Here is an 11,710-nt window from a genome sequence, read left to right as displayed (position 1 = left end):
TTGAGTGAGGTGGTCATGACTAACAATAAAGATGTTTTCATGACGCATACACGCTAGAAATTAGGATTTTATCATCATTGAGTAATATGGATAAAACAATTTGATTACGCGAAGCGTATGAGTGAAGCTATCATAAAAGAGTGAATTAGAGAGATAAAGTTCGTAATAACTTTTGACGTAGTCGTGGTTGAATTCCGGAATTTAAATAAATCTTCGAAATCTGAGAGATTTGATTCTTCGGCGAATAAGGAGATTAAGATCTCTAAAATTAATTACGGTGATCTGCCTCGATTACCCTATCTGATATTTCCATTATAAATTAAGCTCTTCCGTTCCATTATTCTCACCATTCCTATACTTTCTTTCTTAGTTCATACATCCAAAAGGTTGTGAAAATGCTTAATCCCGTTCTAATCCTTGATATTTTTCTAATTATCACTTCTGTCATCCTTCTTCTCAATCTTCCACCAAAAAAAAATCTGTTTACTTTAACTATTGCCTTCGGGTGATACTATTCTTAAATATACCGTGTCTTTATATTGCTATTCTTATTAATATATATGGTTTGTAACCTCCGTGTTGTTATTAGGCTTTATATTTTCCCTTATATTTTGGATCTCTTTGCCTTTTTATTATCCTCCCAACTTCTAGTAAAGCGAGCAACGGTCCAGAAATCGTAAGTACAGAGTTTCGAATGAACTTAATGTTCTAACCAAGAAAGAATGTAATCGTACGATTTGATTTGTCAAATTACCAGAATCACTGAGAATAGAACTATCAAGAATATACTGTCTTGATATGTTTATAAGTTAAGCAGAATGAAAGAGTTAGGTAACATGGCACGTGATGACGTTATAATCTGTGAATCATCACGTCCCATTAGAAACTCAGCATGACTTACTGTAATATAATCACGTTGATCAAGTGTCATTATATTATACTAATTCATGCATCAATTCCTTTACAATTCTCCAGAATTCATTCATAAATTAAACTTAGATTTTACAGGAGTTTCTAATAAAATGAAACACAGTAAGCACGAAAAGGTATATAATTTCGGACGAGAATATTTATGAAAATATCCTCAGAAATATCGAAGATATTTATGATGATATTTTGGGATTTCCAAGTTCGAAGGTTGATAAAGAAAAATTTTCCGCAAGATTTTAACATGACTTCGGAGCAAGATATTTTCTAAAGATTTTAACGGATCCAGAATTACCTGGATTCTTTGAATATAGGGTATGATCCTTGTATTTGTACTAGGTCTCCTTAGTGGTTAGCTCAATCCATTTTTTTTTCCAGTTCCAACTTTTCTGAGCTTTTCCAACATACTATTCTTTATCATCAAACTTCCGATGATTAAGGTCGTTTACGGTTATCTACAGTTTCTGCTGCTTCATTCAGCTTTTTCAAAGTTCATGTATTGATTCGTAGGCTGAGTGCTTTTCAAAATTTTCAGAATTGACGATCATAATTTTAGGAGATAAATGTTATATGTATACATATAACTGTTGATGTAGAAATGATGCGAGATTCAAAATACTGATCGTTAATTCTCAGTAATTGGTATGGAAATTCTCGTTACCAGATGCGGATGAGTATATGATAGGGTTTAAATAAATATGTATAGTGATTTGTCGGAGAGACTAACACCAGAGAATGCTGATGTTGCTGGTACGTTTACTGCTAATATGGTGGAACATAAAAGGTTCTCCGTTAACGATGACGAAAGGCAACTTATATACCAAGGTTATAATAAGGTTAATTAGAATGAAAGTCGAAGTTGATTTGCTGGAGCTGTGACAAAATCGGCTACTTTGGAAAGGAATTGCAAAGTTAATTTTGGTAATAACAACGTCAAAGGAGCTAGCACAGATACATGTTAAACGTTTACTCAGGTTCCGAGTGTTTTCAGGTGCATAATTATATTCATAAATCTTTTCTTCCGTAGATGAAGTGGGGTGGGTTCATCCTCTCAATTGAGGTGTTTTCAAGAATCAAGAAAAGTTTGAACGCAGATTGTAATCGTCAAGATACAAATGAGGTTTAAGATGAAATCAAGTGGCAAACTTGAAAAATTGTTTAGTTTCATATGTTATAATCAATATTTTAATTCATTTTAATTGTCCAATGTTATTAGTCCACAGTCTATAGTCCACAGTTAACAGTCTAATAATTCATATGTAGTTTAATATATAATATTCGAATTAATTAATACGTATCGTGACCCGTGTACATGTCTCAGACTCGATCACAACTCAAAGTATATATATTATTATAGAATCAACCTCAAACCTGTATAGAGAACTCGATCATTACTACATATAGAGTGTCTATGGTGATTCCAAATAATATATATAGATGAGTCGATATGATATGTCAAAACCTTGTATACGTGTCCCGATATTTAAAGTGCGTAAAATAAATAACAAAAATTTAAATGACAATAAATAAAGTGCGTAAAGTAAATAACAGAAATTAAATGACGATAAATAAAATTGCGAAAATTAAAATTGCGATAAAATAAATTGCGATAGTTACAATGTATTACGGAATTAACAGTTAGCTAGGAACAGTTAGCTAGGATTTTGTTAGCGTGGATTCTTAACAAAATTTATCATAGTTAATTTGTTTGTTTCTAACAAATTTTATTTTGTCCAATGTTTTCTTCATTATGCCACTTGTCGGATTCTGATAAGTCAAAATCCAAATATGAAATTGAATGAAAATGGTTATTCTGTGGTGAACGGATACGTATATCGATGGATGTAAGTAGGATCGTAAATGACTGTTGAATCAGATTCAGAGAATATACAGTGTAACTTATTAATGTGAAATCTAAATATTCCTCGGGTATTACCTACCCGTTAAAATATTTTCACCATTAATAGTTTGTACAAAAGAATTTTTAATTACAATCTTTATGAAAATATACTTACATATATATTTTCTTCAGATATAATCATGGATTTAATGAGTTAATATGATATTAAACTCATTTGATTTACCGTTAGAACTAGAATGGATAATTTCCAAAACTTTAGAGATTACTTAATCGCCATGTCGAACGGGGATAAATGATGTAGAACATCATGTAGAACGATGATTATGCTTGAGGTACAGAATGAGATGTTGAGGCATGGATTGTTGATGATACTGGTGCTGTTGCCGATGGTACTGTTGGTACCAGTGATATTGCTGAAGCTGGTAAATTTTGCACCATATTCTCCAAATTTATTAATCGAGTGCGAAGCTCGTTGACTTCTCCCATTACTCCAAGATGATTGTCGGTCGGAACGAACGGATGAATAAGGTTTAGAATTTTAGATAGAATATAATCGTGGCGAGATATTCGGGAAATGAGTGAGAAAATAGTATCTCGAACAGGTTCGCCGGTAAGTGCTTCAGGTTCACCGCCAAGAGGGCAATTTGGTGGATGGAAAGGATCGCCTTCTGCTCGTCTCCATCGGTTAAGTCGACTACGAACCCATCAGATGAATTGGGGATAGATGATTGGTTGATTCATTCTGGTGACACTGCTTTCGGAGTCCGAGTGAAACTCTATGTCGGAATAGCTGTCGGAATAACTATCGGAATAGCTATCGGAATCTAAAAGACTCGAACTGGTTGAGGGATTCATCTCGTACGATCAGATGAAGGATTTTCGATAAGAAATAGAATAGAATGTAGATTAGTATCCTGCAATACATAATTTACATATGCATATATAATACTAAAATCTCATAAGTTACGGAGGAATCTACAGAAAATGTCAGGCAAAGTTTACAATAACATATACGCTAAGATATGAATTAGCAGATATGCTAAGATATGAATTAGCAGATATGCTAAGATATGAATTTATGTCTATACACTAATCATGCAATCAATGCAATAAGATGTGTCTATACTAAGGATGATAAGCAAGTGATTCTCTAAGAATGATAAACAGGTAATTTTCGACACGAAATGATAAGAAAAACTTTTGACATGCAGACACGGTCGAAGTCCAGACTCACTAATGCATCTAAACAGCTATCAGTTATACATACTAATGCAAGACCTGGTTCGCTAAGACCACCGCTCTGATACCAACTGTAAATACCCGTCCTAATCCATCCTGACGAAGTCCATATCGATTATAAACGATTCACAACAATTGATTACATCGCGAGGTACTTGACCTCTATATGATACATTTTACAAACATTGCATTCGTTTTTGAAAAGACAATCTTTCATTACATCGAAAGTTGATAGACATGCATACCATTTCATAATATATCCAACTATAATTGACTTAATAATAATCTTGATGAACTCGACGACTCGAATGCAACGTCTTTTGAAATATGCCATGAATGACTCCAAGTAATATCTATAACATGAGCAAATGCACAGCGGAAGATTTCTTTCATACCTGAGAATAAACATGCTTTAAAGTGTCAACCAAAAGGTTGGTGAGTTCATTAGTTTAACATAAATAATCTTTTCCATCATTTTAATAGACCACAAGATTTTCATTTTCAGTTCTCATAAATATACGTCCCATGTATAGAGACAAAAATATCATTCATATGGATTGAACACCTGGTAACCGACATTCACAATATACATATAAGAATATCCCCATCATTCCGGGATCCTCCTTCGGACATGATATAAATTTCGAAGTACTAAAGCATCCGGTACTTTGGATGGGGCTTGTTGGGCCCGATAGATCTATCTTTAGAGTTCGCGTCAATTAGGGTTTCTGTTCCCAAATTCTTAGATTACCAGACTACATAGGGTGATATTAGATTTGATAATCCAACCATAGAATGTAGTTTCGATTACTTGTGTCTATTTCGTAAAACATTTATAAAAATGCATGCATTCTCAGTCCCAAAAATATATATTGCAAAAGCATTTAAAAAGGGAATAATGAAACTCACGCATATAAATATTGCAAAAACAGTTATTTAAACATTGCATGTATTCTCAGCCCAAAAATGTAATGAGTAAAAAGGGAGCAAATGAACTCACAATACTGTATTTTGTAGTAAAAATACATATGACATCATTGAACAAGTGTATGGTTGGCCTCGGATTCACGAACCTATATCATTTATATGTATATTAACACATGTAATGGTAATCGAACAAATTTAGGTATTATTATTATTTGTTATTTTAGTAATTTGTACGTCTTATTGATAACTAAATTAACTATATTTATTTTTATATACATTTAATAGGTAATTAGTATTTATTACAAACATATTAATATAGTTATGTTTTATGTAAATAGTATATCTTTATATAGAAAATCTTTATTTGATATATTATTAATAATAATAATAATTAATAATAATAATAATAATAATAATAATAATAATAATAATAATAATAATAATAATAATAATAATAATAATAATAATAATAAAAATAATAGTCATAATTTTAATATCATGTGTTAATTTAATAATAATAATAATAATGATGATAATAATAATAATAATAATAATGAAATAATAATAATAAGAGTATTAGTAATAACTACCTTAAAGGAGTAGTCCTAAAAGAAATGCCCAAGTCCGGATTTGAAGTCGCGACGTCCCGCTAACCCAATAACAACCTAAACCATTCCGCTCTAACTCGTTTTTCTGAAATAAATGGTACTTAAATTCAATCATCCTTTGTTTGCTAATCATCATACACCATTCACTTTACCACCATCTCTAACATTAATCATCGATCACTATCATCATTTTATTTTGTGTTTTAATATAATCATCTTAGAATTTTTACTCATCGACATATTACTCATCATGTTACTCAACCCATCATCATGTCGTCATCTACACATCATCATCATAACTTAATTAATCATCCCTTGGCCCGAACAAAAATGGATTATTTCGGCCTAATCATGATAGATAGTTCATGGCCCATCATCCTAGTCCAAAAGGGACCCTTCGGCCAAACAAAAAAATATGTACAGCTCGATAGCAATAAAAAAAAATAATTCGGTTCTCTTTTTTTTTTATACTTAAGTGAGGTTACCTAAATTTTAAATTTGTTGATCAACATCTTCTCTTAGTCCCACATGCATACTTACATTTGATGTAAAGTAATACTAGTAATATATCTATCCAAATCTCTACTACCCAACCGAATGCTAGATGACAACCTAGAAGGTGAAAATGTCATGTGGATTGTTTTAAATTATATCATCCCACTAACAAAAAAATGAAAATGTCGGCCATTGAGATGTTGGAATGTCCCACATGCAATTCATTAATAATAAAGCAACCACTATATAAAAATATATGTTTGTCATCTTTGTATTCTTACTTGCGTGAGACAGAAAACACAGCAGCAGGAACGCGAGAGAAGAAAATAAATAAAAGGTTGTGGTTTGAGATTGTTGTAGTGCTTGTCTAACGGCTGTAACAAATAGAAATATAAACGAGAATAGTAGCAGTGGTTTATAGTGTTAAAGGGAGGTTGTTAATGGAGTTTTTATTGAGTTTGTGTTTTCGAATAGCAGATACAGCAGAAAGTGGATCGAAAATGGATGGGACCAAATAGCAGTTTTCTTGGTCTTGACTAAAATGAGCCGTAGTAGCAAACAATATAGCAACAGATGAGGTGGTTTTTAACCGTATCAGTGTTGATCGTGTTTAAATGGGTTTTGAAGGTGACAGTTTAATCACAAAAGAAAATGGGTTTGTGGTGGTTTCTTGGGTCTTGTTTGAGTATCATCAAGAAGTAGTAGTAGTGTGTTTTCGGTTATTTAATGGTGGTCTCATCGAACAGAGAGATGAGTAGTTTGAGGTTGTTTGATGATGAATGTAGTGGTAGATATCGGAGGTTGAAGGTGGCCGTTTGTGGTGTCGTGAGGTTGATTGAGTGGTGATAGCGGATAAAAGTTGAAGATAGATGGAATGGGATGTTCTGATTTGTGGGTGTGATGATGATTCACATACGCATAAATATGTATATCTAGAAATATAACTCATATTATAATATAGATTTAATAATAATTAATAAAAATTCTATGATAAGGATTCATCAATCAGAGCAATCTAGTACAGTTCCAATTCACTTGATTCCAATTTCAGTTACACGTTTAATCAATTCACGGGTTGATTGCAAACAGAAATATATGTAATTTAATAATTACTAATAATAATATAATATAATAGAAATTATAATAGAAATTAAAAATTTATGAAATGTGTGATTGTCTATCATAACAGTAACCAGTCATATATCCTACCGACAGTTTTCACGGACGGTGTATCGTGTACTTATTTAAAATCAGTGGCGGATAAAAGTTATCAGAAAAATCCCAAACTTTTAAATTAACTATATTTATTTATTTTGGTCATTATGGTATAAAATTCGATCATTAATTATTAGATAAAAAATTACATTAATTATTCACTCCCAACCCCTAAGTAAAATATAAAAAGTTTTAAAATTTGATAAACAACTTTTAAATATATTATTAATAAGCCTAAAATTTATAAAACTCATTTTCGGATCACCGTTTATTTTAAAATCATATAAGTTCGAATTAAACTTGCTTAATATCAATCGAATGACAATTGAGTGTTACTATCGCTTACAAAATAAATTTGAAACTATATATTATTCAATATACTTTATTTATAAATAAATATGATTTTAATTACTATAATATCATAATTAATTCTAATAAATAAATAATATAATATTTCAAATTATATTTGGAATTAATATATATTTATATTTTTAAATATATATGTATCTATTTACAAACAGTGGTTCGTGAATCGTTGAGAATTGTCGAAGGTCAAATAATATTATGAATACAGTACAAAGTTTTTGAGACTCAACATTACAGACTTTACTTGTAACACCGGCCTTTTTTTTTTTTTTTTTTGGAATACACAGCGGAAGACTTTATTAACAAACACAATATAAGTCACGTCATTACGTTTAAGTTTACACAACGGTGTTACGTTATCACAAAACATTATTTATACAAAAGTCCACATCAGAGTTGGGTTGTCAAACATGTCTTCTGCAATAGCACCCTTCCCGACTAGCAGTACCTAAACCTGCAAGGGGAGAATATGTGGGGGATTAGCGCACCGCTAAGTGAATGGAATCTATCTAACAGATATAGCTTAAGTCACACACAAGCTATATACTAACAACAACACATGCTAACTATCAACTAGCATACAATAAGACAATATGAGGATCGGCGGCTTGTACGAGCACACGACTCCTAGCTGATCGGACTTGAGTCTACCGATAGTCCCTGCTACTCAATTCATAGTATAGTTATCCAGATGCAGGGGATGCATCGTTCACACTATACTCTACAATCAGTAGCCTATGGACCCAACCTCCCCTAGACACGGTTGACCTCATACGGACTCTAACCTCTCCTAGGCACGGTCTCGAGTCCCCAGTCTCCCTAGGCCCGACTGGTGCCATTCACACAGTGTACACATAAATCACATACAACATCAGGCATACAATATTATTCTAATATGGCAATTTCTACACTATGCATGGTAAAAGAGTCAACCACAGTAGCATGATATGCTACTTAAACTCTATCCGGAGATAGACCCACTCACCAATTACCAGCAACTGCTCAGTTATTATTTCTGAGCTTCCTCCTTGTCCTTATAACCTGAGAACAACACAAACAAAGTTAATATACATATCCAATAAATAATATAATCATTTCATATGATTAACTAGGTCATAACACCATATATTCATAATTTTATGAGTCTACATTATGACTCCATTCAATAATGGCATACAGGTGCGTGCAAAACACGACATACACACTAAAACTCCTTTTTTGACCTAAAAAAAGTTTGATCTAGTTTCTTAAAAGTTCATCATTGAAAAGTGCTCTTCAATACGATTCCAACGATATTTGATTCATCAAAAACGGAGTTACGGTTTGAAAGTTACGCCCGTTTCAACACGGTACTGTAGCAACACGTACTGTAGCAAATAGTGGTACTGTAGCAATCCCGAACACTGTATCAAATAGTGACACTGTAGCAAATAGTGATACTGTAGCAAATAGTGATACTGTAGCAAATAGTGATACTGTAGCAGTTCGGTACTGTAGCAAAATACTGTAGCAAAATACTGTAGCAAACACTGTAGCAACTAGTTCGAACACTTACGCTGATTTCGAACAATTTTCGCCCAAAACTCAATTTTTGAGCGATTTTGATCAAATTTTAAGCACATGGAAGCTACTAAACATATATACAACCTATTTCTAACATCAATTGAGCATAACAAACATCATACAACTAAATTTGAGCTAATTTCTATCAAAAACTCATTTAACACAAAAACCCAATTAGAGCAAGAATCAAAGCATGAATCTATGATATACATACCTTATATTGATCACGAAATCACAAGGAATATATCTCTAGCTTCAATTAATCCAAAGGCTCACCAAATAAAATTAGGGTTTAAGTATGTGTTTGTGTATGGTTCGTGTGTGTTTTATTGATGAAATGAGAAATGGATAGAACTATCCAGATACATACACTTAAATGTGTTATAAACTCATACCCCATATCACACAGGTATTTACCAGTTATCTTATCTGATAACCTTTCGTATCTCCTTAGGCGGTCCTAACGGAGTCCAAATTAAATAAACCAACCTGTTCTGGGACCCTTGTCACAAACTGGTCACAACACAATTATAATAAAACACTAATAAAATAATTAAAATAAAAGCATATTTTAAACTCAAATATAAACCTAAGGCAATTAAGAAATCTTACTTCTAATCCCGGTTTCAGTCTGTTACAAATCCACCCCCCTTAAAGAGATTTCGCCTCGGAATCTGGTCTTGCTCAAACAGATGAGGGTAACGGGTCTTCATCAACTCTTCTGTCTCCCACTTCAAGTTAGACCCTAAGCTGTGTTTCCATTCTACTAAAACCATCGGGATCTTTTTCTTTCTTAACTCAGTAACCTTTCTGTCGACCACTCGAATAGGTTCCTCAACCAACTTGTTACTCAAATCAACTTTCAAATCTACCAGTGGTACGATTTGTGTCTCGTCATCGATTTTACACTTACGCAAATAACACACGTTGAATGTATTATGAATACCAGCTAACTCTGACAGAATATCTAACACCACAGTCTAATCATTCAACACTTCACTGATCGGAAACGGACCAATAAATCTCGGTGCTAACTTACCACGTTTACCGAATCTGATAACCCCTTTCCACGGCGAAACTTTAAGATACACTCGTTCACCCACATTAAAGGTTACTGGACGTCTACGCGGATCAGCATACATTTTCTGCCTATCTCTAGCAGCTTTCAACTTTTCTCTCGCAATTGCAACTTTTTCGGCTGTCATTTGAACAATTTCGGGACCTGCAAACTGTTTCTCCCCGGCTTCTAACCAACAAGTCGGAGTTCTGCAACGATGACCGTATAACATTTCATAGGGCGGCATCCCTATACTCGAATGATATGAATTATTATACGCGAATTCGACCAACGGCAAATGTGTATCCCACGAATCACCGTATTCTAACACACAAGCCCTTAACATATCCTCCAAAGTCTGTATCGTTCTTTCACTCTGTCCGTCTGTCTGAGGATGATAAGCTGTACTTAAATTCACACGTGTACCCAGATTCTGTTGAAGACTATTCCAAAAATTTGACACAAATCTGGAATCTCTGTCTGAAACGATCGATAACGGCACACCATGACGACTAACTATTTCTTTCACATACAATTCGGCTAACTCACTTAATGAAGCTGTCTCACGAGTATCAAGAAAATGAGCACTTTTAGTTAGACGATCCACTATTACCCAAATCATATCATGTCTTTTCTGAGTTCGAGGTAATTTGGTCACAAAATCCATCGTTATATGTTCCCATTTCCACTCTGGAATCTGTAACTGACGTAACGAACCATAAGGTTTCTGATGTTCTGCCTTTACTTGAGCACAAATATGACACTTTTCGACATAACGAGCGATATCTGATTTCATTGTTGGCCACCAATACACTGTTTTCAAATCATGATACATCTTATTACTACCCGGATGTACTGTCAATCTGGATTTGTGAGCTTCCGTCATGATTAAATCCCTCAAATCTCCAAGCTTAGGCACCCAAACACGATTGTTTAAGGTCTTTAGTCCACGTGAGTCATCAATTAAGTCCACTTTTCATTTGGTCATTTGTTCAGATTTAATATGTTCGTCCTCTAAAGCACAGGCCTGAATGGTTCTTAAGCTGTTAATCAAATCTGAAGTTATATTCAAACGAAGAAATTTCACATTTTCACTTGACTTTTTACGACTTAGCGCATCTGCAACCACATTTGCCTTACCCGGATGGTATTTAATTTCACAATCGTAATCTTTGATCAACTCTTGCCATCGTCTCTGACGCATATTCAATTCTTTCTGTGAGAATATATACTGCAAACTCTTGTGATCTGTACATATAACACAATGGGTTCCATACAAATAGTGTCTCCACAGTTTCAAAGCAAACACTACTGCAGCCATTTCAAGATCATGCACTGGATAATTCTTCTCATGAACTTTCAACTGTCGTGAGGCGTAAGCGATTACTTTATCTCTTTGCATTAATACACAACCCAACCCAGCAAATGACGCATCACAGTATACCACGAAGT

This window comes from Rutidosis leptorrhynchoides, chromosome 4 (assembly GCF_046630445.1).
Source record: "Rutidosis leptorrhynchoides isolate AG116_Rl617_1_P2 chromosome 4, CSIRO_AGI_Rlap_v1, whole genome shotgun sequence".
Classification (NCBI taxonomy): Eukaryota; Viridiplantae; Streptophyta; class Magnoliopsida; order Asterales; family Asteraceae; genus Rutidosis; species Rutidosis leptorrhynchoides.
The sequence above is the reverse complement of the archived record's forward strand: the minus strand, read 5'-3'. Positions refer to the sequence as shown.